The sequence below is a fragment of the Ambystoma mexicanum genome, chromosome 2q (assembly GCF_040938575.1).
Source record: "Ambystoma mexicanum isolate Mex_15411 chromosome 2q, UKY_AmexF1_1, whole genome shotgun sequence".
Taxonomy (NCBI): domain Eukaryota; kingdom Metazoa; phylum Chordata; class Amphibia; order Caudata; family Ambystomatidae; genus Ambystoma; species Ambystoma mexicanum.
In genome coordinates, this window is record NC_090924.1 from 56,901,947 (window position 1) to 56,917,179 (window position 15,233).

A 15,233-nucleotide genomic window follows, 5' to 3' on the forward strand; every position below is an offset into this window, starting at 1 on the left:
AATCTAGGTTTCTCCGGTTGGAAATCAGCGGTTTGCACAAATTGCCAATGCTTTAGGATGAGTTTCTGAGTCCATTACTTATCGGACTGAATGTAGTAACCCAAGTGATTTTGTCAAGTTTAGTTTTAGCATACGAAATGAGGCACTGTTCGCGTGGGATGTGTCATGCTCTCTTACGTGCTAATCTTACTACTTTAGTCGGATAACCACGTTCTCTAAAGAAGCACGTCTGGAGATCTTTACTATGTTTTTCTAAATCTGCAGCTTCCGTACAGTTTCTACGCACAAATTGGCCAATTGGTAGATTGTTTTTCAGGCTCAGAGGATGGAAACTGTCATATTGACAAAAGTGTGTTCTTATCGGTTGGTTTCCTGAACAGTGTTGTGGTTAAGCGTCCTGCTTCTGATCTGCCACTGCCCACCTTCAACCCTTTTACAAGAATAAGGTTAGTAGTGATTACTCTAGAGCGAATCTTTACATAGTTTGTTTTGTGATGCCCATTCCAGGAAATCCCATAGTCTCACAAAGTTGTATTTTATCTTTCGTATGGTAGTGTGCCAATTTTGAAAACAGTGTGGTTCATCGATCCCGCCGTGTATATATAAGAAGTATTATCCTGAAGAAAGCCCAGTCAGCATCTGTCAGAAACGTTTGAACATACGTATTCAGATAAAAGGGCTGAAACACGTGTAGACAAATCAGACAACTTGAGTGGCAAGTTGTCTACTAGTTCCATTGAGGGGTCCTGTGTATAAAAAGTGGACCCTGGTGTTCTTTCACATGTTTTTTATCACAATTAAACAGGAATTGAAGAACTGTTTCTATAAAATGTATGTGTTATAAATGACAAAATACGACCACTTACAAACCCTAAAACACAAAACGTTTTTCTATGTACTATTTGTAAATGTCATTTTTTGATATGAATACATTTTGGTATTGAATTAGTGTTTTATGTACGAGTACCGTTAATCAGTTTTACTTGACTATGTGGAAATATTATGAATACATTCATACAGCTATAAGAAATGGTTTCTGGAATGTACAATGCTTATTTCAATGTAGCATTGTAAGAGTATCATTGCTAATAGGTGTGGTAAGGGAGGGGTAATCAGCTGTCTTGTTTTTAAAATAATTGAAGTCTCTTCCCATTGTACAACTGGTCCCCCCCAAAACAAAAAAATTGGCAAGTTCCCATTATAAACACATGTAGTGAGAGGAGTGTACAAGTAGTGGGAGTAGGGGTGTAAGAGAAGTGGTAACATCAAAGGGTGGAGGCGAGAGGTAGGAAGAGCGAAATACCTTAGGGACAGACGAAGAGGAGGGTATAGTAAAGTGGAGGGTGCAAAAGTAAAAGTAGAGTAGGAAAAGTTTAAGTGTGGGCGTGAGTGAACAAGCCTGGGTCCCAAAGCAATTGAAAGGCACTACCACAATCCCCATTTGAATACTAACATATGGCTGAGCAGGGACAGATAGGAAGTCCCTGTAGGAGTTAGATGGTCAGCATTTAATTGGAGATGGAAGTCCAGGTATGGCCCTCATGACCCCCACACGACTCTCAGCCGGAAGATAGATAGATGACAGATGCACCTCACCTTCATCGCCATTATCAATGTATCGCAGATGTGAGAAACGTTACTCTCTGACAGCCATTCAGACCATATCCAATCGATGATCTGGAGGAGGTGGAGGTCGACTGACTGCAAATCGAGAAATCAATTACATTGTCACTGACATCACGACGTAGCCACACTTAGACATGAAGTATATAGCCATCCATTCACGAAGTTACACCAACATGCATTAGTTTGTTGCATATGAACACAAAAAACATGATTATGACTCACACAGGTAGATGACGGGCACACAGGTAGATGACGGGCACACATACATATCGCCATCAATTGGTTCAGTTTTAGAAAATATGTCTATATATATTGATGAAGTACTTTTTCCGTTTGTCTCTTCACTTCCCTCATATCTCAAAGATACTACTGATTTTTTTAAACATATTGACAATGTGCCATGGGAACATGGTTATATCATGGCGACAATGGATGTGGTGTCACTTTACACTTCAATCGGACATGAATATGGTAAACAAGCTTGTGAGAAATTCTTAAAGACAAGGACATTGAACTACCTAGAACATACTAAGATGGTTTTAGAGATGATTGACTTGGTTTTAACTAATAATGTATTTATTTTCAACAACGAATACTTCAGACAAGTGCAAGGTACTGCAATGGGTACAACATTTGCCCCAGCATATGCAAATCTCACTATGGGGGCATGGGAGGCTTCCGATGTCTGGTCTGATCAAAATCACTTGCTAACTGAAAATATTGTACTCTGGCTGAGATACATTGATGATCTTTTTATCATTTGGAAGGGATCTGAAAAAACATGGATCGATTTTGTGAAGCTGCTGAATACAAATGAACACAATCTGAGATTTACAGAGACACACAGCAGTACTCTTTTAACCTTTTTAGATGTGAACATCAGAGTCGTGGACCATATGTTAACAACAGAACTGCACAGAAAACCAACTGGAACAAATACAACTTTGCATGCGACAAGTGGCCACTCGAAAATGCTAATTTGGAGCATACCGTATGGTGAATTTATAAGGATCAGACGGAATAGCTCAACACTGAGGGCCTATGATCAAGAAGGTAAAATTGCAGCAAAAGGGTTTTCTGACCAATGTTATCCGAAAAAGGTGATTGAGAAAGCTTATATAAAAGCCAGAAAGCAAGAAAGATCGAATCTTCTCACAGATCCCAAGACAACAGCCAGATTGGAAAAGGAGAAAGATACAACACGATTGATTTTGACGTTTGATAGCGAAACACAGGAAATCAAACGTATTCTTCAAAGACATTGGAAGATCCTTCTCGCCGATAAAGACCTTACAATGAGCCTGAAATTGTACCCAGATATAAGCCTGAGACGCAACTGTTCTCTGAAAGACACCCTGGTCCAAAGTTTTATGAAAAGTGATGCAACAATGGCAAAGGGAACGTGGCTTGCACCACAAAAATTGGGTTTTTACAAATGCACAAAATGTAACATCTGCAGATATGCCAGAAACTGTGCAACTTTTGAACATCCAATCTTGGGGAACACAATCAAGATAATGGATGCCATTACATGTGAAACAGAGCACGTGGTATATGCATTGGGATGCGCCTGCAAAAAATGGTACATAGGCAGCACCAAATGCAAGCTGAAGATACGGATTCAGCAACATGTAAGGGCCATCCGACATCAGGACCCAAACTATCCAATGCCCAAACATTTCAAAGACCATCATGCCAGTAATATGCAGGGTTTCTATTTCTTTGGTATCTATAAAATTGACAAAGAACCGAGAGGAGGTGATCGTGAAAAAACAATCCGTCAAAAAGAGACATGTTGCATACTAGACTTTGAAACCAAACATACAGCCGCCCATAATATGGACGAAGAAATGTATACATTTCTGGGACAATGATGATTTTATAAGAAAGTCAATCTGTAATACTTGCTTTCAAAGTAGTATTAATATTTTTCTTTGATTTTTCATTTCCCTATTCCAAACCTTGTACTTTAAGAGAAAATGTTCATGCTTAAGTATTTGACACCTTTCCATTTCATTTTATTCTAATCTCTCTACCCATGATATGTGTATCTCTTTCTGTTTTACTTTTCTCCCTCCTCTGTCTTATTCTTATGTTTCATGTCTTTTTCTATTTTTTTGAATTAGGACTTAAGAGATTAGGCAGCTGTGTGATATGAAGGCCCAGTGAGGTTACCTTCTTTCTCAGTTATTTGCACTTAGGGTGATTTTTAAACTTATTTTAATGGTGATTCATGTGTCAGGATTTGAAAGGACAAGAAAGAGTGGCGCCACTAATACAATTTTTTAAGTTAGACCGGCATACTTTAATACTTGTAGTGGTAAAATGTTCTTATTTATAAGATACACTTTTAAAGAGGCATTCATTTCTTTAATTTCTTATATATTTGAGTGGACAGACAGATTTTGAGACACAGGTCTTTGAATGAATCGCGATTGTATTAACAATGACTGAAACAATGATTCTAATAGAATCTAAAACGTTGAATTGGAATCGAGGTCCATTAAATATAGTTATTATGTCCTTCTAATTTATTAAATGAAAAACTCTGAAGTGACATTATTTGATGCCTCTATGTTTTCCGGTTGAATACCATAAGATTCTTATTATGGGAAATTGGAAAATATAGGTATCGGCACGGATTGTGAAACGGGCTACTCTTATTTGTGAATATATGTAATCTGTTACATTTAGATTTTACAGATGGGGACAAATTATAAATATCCCATGAGACCTATTAAAACAATGCCCTTAAAAACGAAGTATAGTTGCACTAAGCACTTCACATACAGAAACAACAGCACGATGCATTTTAAAAATACCATTTTGCACTTTAATTTTGCAAGGTTTGCACAGGGAATGATCCCACCCAAATATACTAAAAATGGGCAATGCACTATGCACTTTAAGGAATTGTTTGCACGTTGCACTTTCTGTTTGTTTCTGTTTTTATGCTAACTGATTTTAAACGGCAAGAATATTATCTTCTTAAATGTGAAATAGGTTTCTAAATGAAAATGTAAAATGTAACATGAAGAAACACTGAATGGTTGAACCCGTTCCAAAATGGCCGATCCAAAATTGTGGCCCACTCAGTCCTCTCTCTATGGCAAACTTCCTGTCACATGGGGTGTTTTTAAACTGTGTTGTTTGTATGAATCACTTGTTGTGAACAAGCGGTGAGGTAACCGCGAAACGCGTCAGATTAAGCCATACATTATGGAGCACCACATTTAGGTGGTTTTTATTGACAGTCATGTGCTGTGCATGGTCTGCAAAATAAAGATGACATTTTTTACAAAAGAGAATTGATTGCCTGGTGATTTCGTAAGGAACGAGGGAGTGCCTCTCACTCGGACTGTTGAAACACAGTCTCAAAATACATATATATATATATATATATATATATATATATATATATATATATATATATATATATATATATATTCATTAAAAAAACTTTGTTAAGGGGACATTATGGTTAAGTTGCACTACTAAAAACCTGTGAAATTCACAAAAAAAACTTTATAAACGTGACATTATGGTTTGAAGTAAAACCGAAAAACCCCTGAAATTCGCCAGTTATGGTAGGCTAAGCAACCATAACTGGCCGCACCACTGTGCACTGCTAACCCTAACACCCAGGACATCAAAGATGACATCACAAATGTCATTGATGACATCACTGATGACAATTTCAGGGGTTTTTTGGTTTTACTTCAAACCATAATGTCACGTTTATAAAAAAAAAATGTGAATTTCACAGGTTTTTAGTAGCACAACTTAACCATAACATCCCCTTAACAAAGTTTTTTTAAATTAATTTGACGGGTTTTTAGTAAGCGAACTTAACCATAACGTCCCTTTAACAAAGTTTTTTTTACTCAATTTTACAGGTTGTCAGTAGAGCAACTTAACCATACCGTCCCTTTTGCAAAGTTTTTTTGCTAAAGATGATCGGTTTATAGTACTGCCACATAACCATAATGTAAAGCAACTTCTGACTTATTTAAACACCTTGCGGAGAATACCACTTGACAATATGCTGGTGTACAGCACGGTAACGTGTTCCAGAATCCCTAAACACTTGACAGTAAGATGTTTGCCTCATGGACAATGTGGAAACAGATTTTATATTGATGTAGGAACGTCCACCTTCAAAATTTGCCTTGCACAGCGCCAACACGTATTGGTAGTCAGCCATTAACAATGTAGCACACATTACATACTTTTAGCAAAAGTTTTAGTTATCTGAAAATGACATCAGCTAAGGCCATCCCTCCTCCCCAAGAAACAGCAGCACTCCTGTAATGAAGGAGCATGACAAATACTGCCCCAACCTTAGAAATAACAATTGCACAATATTTTTGCACCGGCCACCCACCCCCCATATCACTGTTTAATGCGTCTTTGCTCATTTCTGTTTGCAAATGGCCTTATTAGCTGTTCTACCAAAAAAGAAAGCCATCCGTTAACAAAGTAAATGTTGCATTAAGAATCACCTTTCACAGTGTAAATATATTTTTTTTAAAAATTGCATACACTCCATGTACTTTATATTTCTCAGTAAAGGACATAGAGAAACAGCAGTCACTGCAAGGGTTAAAAAAAGGGCAACTACACAGTGAGATAGTAATTCAGTTATGAAGGCAGCATGAATGGACAAGCAAGAAAAAATTACATGTCTTGATGTTAAACAAGACCAAAAGAACGTGCAAAGTGATACACAAAGCTATGTTGGGCAAGCATAACATTTGAAAGAAAAATAAATAACAGTGAACAAGGGTGACTGTAGTCATAGCCTGCAAACGCAAACAATGTGCACTCTCTGTTATTGGAGGAAAATTACAACTGCGCAAAAAGATAATACTTCAGTTACATTGTCACAATTAGTGTTTGGAAACATAAAATTAAAACGCGGGTCGGTGTAGAGTCGTCAAAATTAAACGTACATCATCTTGACAGCCTCCATTGTTTTTGTCAAAGTTAGACAGCAAAGTGTTTGCATCAAAGAATCTTTGTGAACTGATATTTAATGTTCCTTACAAACGTTTTTAAAACATAACCTTATCATATGGTATTTTTTTCCAAGCTTTCATTCCTTGCACAGCTTTTGAAGTTTCCCTTTCGCTCAAGGTCAAAAAACAATAGCCCCTTATGGATTGACTTGGATGCGTTGGCCTACTCAGCTCGCAACGAAAAAAGCAAATCAACTGACCTTCACTCAGAAGGCGAATACATTCTCGCAACAACATATGAGCATCCAATCATGAGAACCGCTACTCCCATATGCCTCCAAAACCACTGTTTCCATCAAACACTCCAGGTGGCCGCCTCAGATTTGAAAACATAGGACGCTAGTCCAACTTCAATATTAATCTGAAAACATTACAACACAGACGCAGGCATTGGTCGCCATACATTGAGCACCAACTTCCACTTTACCGTATGAATTTGGTGGCAAGAAAACACCACTTTTTGAGTTTGCGCTGCCACATTGCATCCCAACCTAATTGAAGCTCACCTTCGGAAACAGTATTTCATAAGTATAACAAGTGCATTGGTGTCTTGTTTTGTATGTGTTACCGGCGATGTCCGTGTACACCAAAACATGAACAAAAGATATCGGAGGCCGCGAAGAAATCTGACGCACTTCACGCTGCTCCACAACCAATCAGTGAAAGCGCCACATGTCCGCGGACATGACGCTACGGATTAGCCAATCGATTTCTTGTCCGCGGAGCGAACAGGGAAGTGTGACCACGGAGCGGACATAGGTATCACAAATTTTTGCAGACCTACTTTTTGATTGTTGTAAAGAAAACTACTGGACGGATTTTCACAAAATTTACAAAAGCACTCTTTTAGGACCAAGCCGCTGCTCCTGCTGCAAATTTGGTGAAAATCCATCCAGCGGTTTTGGCTGTACGCGTGCACAAGGTTTTTCCCCCATTCAGTCTATGGGAAAAAAAGACGTTTTGGGACCCCCCTTATAACTTTTCCCCCCTGGACCAAACATCACCAAACTTTGCAAAAAAATTCAGAGTGGCCCATATACTTTTTTTGCAAAGTTCGGTGAAGATTCGTCCAGGGGGAGCGAAGTTATAAGCCGCCCAAAAAGTGCTCTTCCTATGGAAACAGCAACTTAACCATAACTACAATTACTAACGTGGCTGTGTAATATATATATATCCTTACCAAAGCTGAACTGCAAGATGCCAAAGTATACATTTACCTAGCTTGCATATGCTTGATTGCCACTAATATGGAAAACCATAAGGACAAATATGGAAGCTATAGGCTCACTGAAGTGAATGAGGAAGGGGAGACAGGCTTCGAGTACATGGAAGGGCTGGCACGATCGCTGCAGCCAAAGGCAAGCAGAAACGATGCACCCCAGCCAAGGACGAGTGCAGACGGAAGGTTTCTGGTTACCAATAAGACACATGCAAGACATTCTGGCTAAAATCCTCATTATTACAGGCAGAAAACCTCCATTTCGTGGTTTCAACACACGTGACCTAGCAGAGCAAGACAATGCCCATTCAATCAAGGTAGACGGAGAGAAGCTGTTCTCATTGAACTAGAGGTGGAAAGATACAAGTGTTGCTCACAAACTAACAACTGAATGCACTCTGCCAGGCTTCAGTAATCGGAGATGGCAACATTAGGTAACACACAGCCCCTCCATGTTCATTCTCATTGCCGTGAGAAGGTACACTCAGTCTAGTAACCGTCCAGGGTCGCAGAGCTGGGAGGACCCACTCTGCCCAATCCAGAGTCACCTTTCACATGAAGGTATAACATGTTGCAGGAGCCAATAGTCTCCCCACGGTCCTGCAACTTTATATTTTGTGGAATATAAAGGTATTCCCAGGAGAAGCCACCAGATATGGCTACCTAGTAGGAGAACTAACCCTTATAGAATGTATATATAGATTGCCTAAACTGACCAATCTGAACGTCCAATAGGTTTCGGCGACGGAACTTGGTGTTGTGACGTCACTCCCGTATAAAACCAGATGACGCACGCTCAGAGACGAGAGCTCTGGAGAATTCATGTTTTTTCTAGTGTGATCCCTGTCATTTTGTTAGATAATAAAGACAGTAAACTGTGCCCTATGGCTGTGTCTTCCGTTCTTGCGGTTAGGAGTATTTGATGGGCCCGAGTGTCTCTCTGCTGGTAATTGGGGTGACTGCTATAGAGCCCTTGCCGCTCCTTGACATAGAGAAACCATCCGTAGCCTAAGACAGCAACTAGGCAGTATGTGTTATCAATCGGTAGAACTAATGTGGAAATACGGATGCTTATGTTAGGGAGTGGATTGCAAGGGAGAAGAGAGAGAGAGAGAGAGAGAAAGAGAGAGAGAGAGTAACGACACTAGGGCCCACAAAGCTAAATAAAATCCCTTGTACTATACTTGTGACTCAGCATTTTCTGTGCCATCTCTGACAGGGGGAGAGTGGAGGCGTGCTACTTTTGCCCAGGTGTAGACACCAGTAACCACTTCCGAGATAGAAATAGCGGCAAGTTGAATTTTATGTATGTGTTTATTAGCTATCGAATCTCTGTGTCCAGCAGCAGGATCCAGGAGAAATAACTAGCAACTGGTAAACTGAAATCTCCACAATGGATTCCGCTCCTCCGGGAATCCAAAAGAACAGGTTGTGCTGCAAGTGGTGGGTTTAGGCATCCTGCGGTTCCATCTGCGACAGTGGAAGACGGGAAGGGGAGGGAAGTTATACTTGCTATTTTCTTTCCCAGACAAAATTCAGATTGCTTAAAAGTGGTTTTGTCGTGCATAGGTCCATGGACTGTTGTGCTGCTTAATGTACAGTAATGTTCACCATTTAAGGAGTTCACTCTGCTTTGGCCAAATTGTCTGCTATCTTACTCATTGCGACTCATCCATGAGTCATGCATATGTCGAAGGAATACATGATAAGATACAACGTTTGGTAGGCCCAGGGAGGCAGCAAAATAGCTGATATTTTGAATCATGTCCTTGCAAGAAAATGAATGCCATGTATTCCTCCTCATGCATTATATAGATGTTTAGGTGGTTGGGCAGGGTTTAAGCTTGATTGCTCTGCCAATTTCGATTTAGTGTCAGACTATGACAGGAGATGTGTACTTTTGTTTAACGTGGATACAATCTCACCCTACATGAACTAAAAAAAAAAGTGTGATCTCAGTGGAGATGCGAGATTGATAGAGCCGCACCCTGATGCAACTCTCTGAAAAGGTCACTTGTCCCTTTTTGACCTTGTGCATCCGAAACCATGGGCGCAGGTAGGCTGCGCGTGCGTGAATGGTATTTACATACGCGTGGGGGCGAGGTCTGCAGTCTGGCCTCTCAAAAAGCAAGCTGGTGTCTTGTACACAGAAGTAGTGCGGCAGACAGGCCTCTCAGGATTGAAGCTAGACGGGCAGGAATGGGGTACCTTTCAGCGCCCACCCACAGCGCAAAGGCAGACTGCACCCGCTCGAAAACACTTCTTAAGACCATCTTTCATAACAGTCATTACAAATCTCGTATAACCTTTATATAAACATTCGGCGGGACAGTGAAAGAGAAGCCCATAATGACGGGGCTGCTGCTGCGCGGTAGACAGGCCCCAGTAATTTAAATGTCTGTTGCGCTGGTCTGCCATCGCCCCCTTCCGCCCCGGAGGCCCCGTGAGTGTTCCTCGTGCCCGCCTCCACGCCCGTACACGTGCAGCTCGGTTTTTGTCTTTACAATGAGTTCTTCACATATATTGCAGATAAAGTGCCTCAGTCTTTTGGACATAGGGTACTCAAGTTATAATATTAACCTCTGGGTTACACCTCATACATTGCAGTAAATTCATATTTTATAATACATCTATAACAGATACTATATTGATTTGTTTATTACTATATGTAGTAGTTTGCAGTACGTGTACTGGGAATACCGCAGCGTTTGCTACAATCAGAATGTGTTTAATACAAAAAATAAGTAAAGCAAGAACAGATTGAGCTTAACGCGTTTCGGGTATCATCCTTCGTCAGGAGGGAATAATTACAGAATAAATCTTCATTAATCTTAGTGTGGCAATCTACAAACCACAACTGAGAGATGGTAACAATTCACTGACACCGGATCTTTGCCAGGTATTATTGATTTGTGTGCAGAAGATTTACCCCCCTTTCCTCTGTTGATTGTTAGGGTTTACAAGGCTTCCATGATGGATTAAGAGTCTAATCGTGGACCTGATTAGTAGTGAATACAATTTAGGTGAATGATAATTACATACTATGGGAGATCCATATACACTCTGTTTCTTTTGAGCCATTTCTCTCCATCTCATTACCTTATGGTTTGTTACCATCTCTTAATTTTGTTTTGTAGATTGCGCCACTATGATTAATGAAGATGTATTCTGTGATTATTGCTCCCGACGAAGGGTGACACCCGAAATGCCTTCAGCCCAAACTGTTCTTGCTTTACTTATTTTTTGTACTAAAGACATTCTGCTTTCTGAATATGTTGTGCTCCTACATATGTGTTTCTACTTATGTATACTGACTGAGGAATTGACTGTGATTCAGGTGTGCAGTTGACGCAAGGGTCCTTAACTGTAGGACTCTTATGTATTATTATTTTATTTATTTATTTACTTGGCTGTAGAAACAACCTTTCAATAGTAAAAAAAAAATGTCATTCAGTTTGCGTAAGTAGATAAGATAATTCAGAAAATTGAACATAATATAATTTTATCATATATGTCGGGTAATAAAACAGTAAAATGTATTTATTTGTGATTGTGGGCCATTTTTTAAGTTATGTCCAGATTTATTTAGCATCCCAATGCGACCTTGACATACATACAATATATCTGCATTAAACACATTAAACCCCAAGGTAAATCAACCTGCCAATGTATACTAATTGTCAATAAAAACTGCTAGGCACAGCAAGTATTGTTGAGTATGAAAAGACGAAAGAACCCAACAAAGAGTGTGTGATTGCAAAAATACAAAGAATGGAAACAACTGTGAGTGTATGCTGAAATCAGTGAGGACAACTAATATACCATGAGTAACTATTTGACAAGTAAATAAAATGATTACCATTATGTCAGGTAATAACAACACATATTAATGAAACGAAAAGCCAACACTTCAGACATGCTCATAAGGGGAAAATATGTTGTCAATCTGTTCTTTCAAAAGGCTCACATTCCATCAACTGCCATTTACTAGGTGTAATCATTCGTGCTCATGGGACAATTAAAAGGGACAATCTGGTCAACTAGGCTTTGCACTACTGCCAGCAGGATAAATATGATACTTCCCAACTAGCAGTGTGGGTCATCAATACATCGTCAATTGCTCAGCCATTAAATTGGAATCAGCCTCCAAATTAAACGCTCAATAATTTGGCGGTCATTAAAGCTAATAATGTTGAAAAACGACTTCCGAATCTTGCCATCTAACATAACTTCTTAATTAAAACTCATATCTCAGAAAAATGCCAAAATAGAAAGCTCCCTGGTTCCTGTTATCGCTGGCGTTACTCATGACTTGAAAGCGTACCTTCCTATCGGGCAGATTCGCTGATGTTGTTGCCATGTTAGAGGTGCTCGGTCCACTGTCGTCGGAACTGGTGCTGGAGAATTTCCAGTTGTTGGGTCTTGGGCGTGATCTATTTAGTCGCCTCTTTTGGGGGTCCCCTTTGTTGTTCCCTTCTGTTGTAGACTGGTCATCATAATACGTATTAGTGGTATATGGGTACAATTTTGCGTGGGTGAAGGCAGTGATATCTTTTTTTGGCTTGATTATCTTCTTATTCAGATTGAATTCCTTGGAGACCTGCACGCGCCACTCTTTAAAAGAGAACAATTGTGGATCTTTCACCTGTCTGCAGACAGTCCTGGTCTCAATGAACATACCAGTGGGCAGACATTGGCAACCTTGTAGGACCCCGATTCCTACTCCCAACCCGTATAGAATCAGATAGAGCACTACATCCTCCCTCATTCCATTTTTTGGAAGTAGAGATCATGAATATCGGGGATCTTTTGTGGGACCCTTTTGGGTCTGGCTCATAGAATCATATATCAAATACCAAACATTAAATACTTAAATCCAAGGAACTGGCAGCTCCAAAAATTAAGATCTTGCATGCCACTGTTTGAATATCTGTTTATATGGCCTTACTAGTAACAAACACACATGTGGACGGTTGAACGTCGGTCCTAGCATGTAGCCTGCAGGCTACCTTATGGTAACCATGACAACCATTGAGCATGGGCAATAGACCATCTATGACTGTACACTCAATGGCAATGTAAAATGTCGACACTTGCACAACACGAGTGGAAGAAGTAGAGATAGCTAATGAATACAATTGGACTTCATTACCACCCTTCTTCAAGTGACGAAGCACCAGTCCCCGTTCCACAAAAAACAATCAACATAAAATAAATGTTGTCAAAAATGTGTATCAAACCTCTTTTTGATATGTTGCTGAATCCTCTGAAAACCGCCTGTAATTACACCTAATACAGGGGGATCACCAGTGTGTAACCAGGAATTGTATTCTGGTTGTGTAGCGTGTTTTCGATATAACCAGACAGATAATGAAAAACACCCTCCAAGGTGGAGCTGAGAGCTATTCTGCGTACTAGTGATTCTGGAGCGCACATGCGCAGAGTTTTGGATCACGTAACACGGAACTGACATAAATCTGACTTAGGCTACAGCGCGCTGATCTTTTACGAACTGCACGTTGTGAGACACACACAATGATTAAGAGGTAAGACTAGGGATGTCAAGCAGGACATGTAGGAGCAGTCCTCATTGCAGGCACTCCCTTGAACCCCCGCCGACCCCTCAGACTACAAAAAGAATCCATTTTTGCATTATTGGTGAATTGAAAGCAGAATGTACTTCCCTCCGCCAAACCTAATGCGATATATCTATTGCATTTAGGTTGTTTGGTTTACTTAGGAGTCCATTTGAGAAGAGGCAATACCCCTAGTGGGCTGAGGCACTGCACATTGGGGTAAGGACCCTCAATTATTATTCTGTTCGCCGGGGGGCATGGCACAATATTGATTGGCAGATGACAACATGGGAGAATAATGTATAGCATTCCTGTTCTCCCCCCCTCCCTCCTTTTCCCCTTTGACTACAGGTGCAGCCTCCGTCCTCCGTTTAGCAGTTCTGTCTGGTGCAAATTCCTTGCATCACAGGCCCTGGAGAAAGTGGTTGCACTAATGCACACCACTGAAACCGGTCGGCCATTTGCGTTTGAGGAGGCCCTAAACAAATTAGGGATCCCCAAATGAGTACTAATGTACATGAGAAGTTGTACACAGCTCTTTGAATTCTGGGCTGTACTTTTTATTTGATTTTAATTCTGTTTGAGTTCACGAAGCAGGGCTATTAAAGGAACAATATCTCCTGCTTGTTCTCCATCACTCTGCGACACAGCATGAGGTGTCCCGAATGTGTTTTTAGTTATTTTTTCTTTACCTTGCTGTTACTTTCAATAGTGGTAGGGCAAGCTTCTTTCTGTCCCCTCACCCAATATAGGCAGCGCAACACCTGCACCTAGGCACGCACGACTACAGGAGGGCACAGTTAGCACTGTTGGAGGGCAATTTAGGGTGCATGAAATAATACATTGCGGAATGCAGCCACTGTATTAATTCCAGGTGAACTTAGATTATAGCCATTATATTGAATTTAGGTGAATGCAGAATAGTTTTGGTTTGGAATCGAGGCGAAATGAAGAATCTAATCTGGATACTGAATCTGGGCGTATGAAGAATTTAGCCAAGGCGTTAATCTAGAAGAATGTAGAATGCAGCCAGATATTGAATCTGGAAGTATGTTGATGGTAATCTTGGGCGTATGAAGAATTTAGCCAAGGTTTTAATCTAGAAGAATGTAGAAGGCAGCCAGATATTGAATCTGGAAGTATGTTGATGGTAATCTTGGGCGTATGAAGAATTTAGCCAAGGTTTTAATCGAGAAGAATGTAGAAGGCAGCCAGATATTGAATCTGGAAGTATGTTGATGGTAATCTTGGGCGTATGAAGAATTTAGCCAAGGTTTTAATTGAGAAGAATGTAGAAGGCAGCCAGATATTGAATCTGGAAGTATGTTGATGGTAATCTTGGGCGTATGAAGAATTTAGCCAAGGTTTTAATCTAGAAGAATGTAGAATGCAGCCAGATATTGAATCTGGAAGAATGTTGATGGTAATCTTTGAACTGAACCTGTAAAATGAAGCCTCTGAATCAAAGCTAGGTGACTTAGAGTTTAGCTATCATTTTAATTCTAGGTCACTGTCAGAATGAAGACAGTGCTTTCAACTTCTCACACTCCATGCATAGGGAAACCAGCTGAAGGCATGGCTGCAGACCCGCATGCATCCGTCATCATACACCACTCAATGGCACGTCGCACAACACTTCTGCCATAAGAATGCAGCTACCGTTCACGACAACAATTCGATAAGTAGCTGCACTCATAATATCTCTCCTGCTCTCACATTCCTTCTCTAGACCACCTATCACCACCCATCCACTTGCCAGCTCGACATGTGTGGCCAGCAGGGACTTGACCACCC

At 40.3% G+C, this 15,233-nt stretch overlaps 1 protein-coding gene across 1 annotated transcript in view; it reads left to right on the top strand.

Annotated features, from left to right (window-relative positions):
* LOC138568919 (uncharacterized) overlaps positions 1 to 15,233 on the top strand; it is a 144,178-nt gene that overhangs the window by 127,077 nt on the left and 1,868 nt on the right. The gene's annotated exons all lie outside the window — the stretch shown is intronic.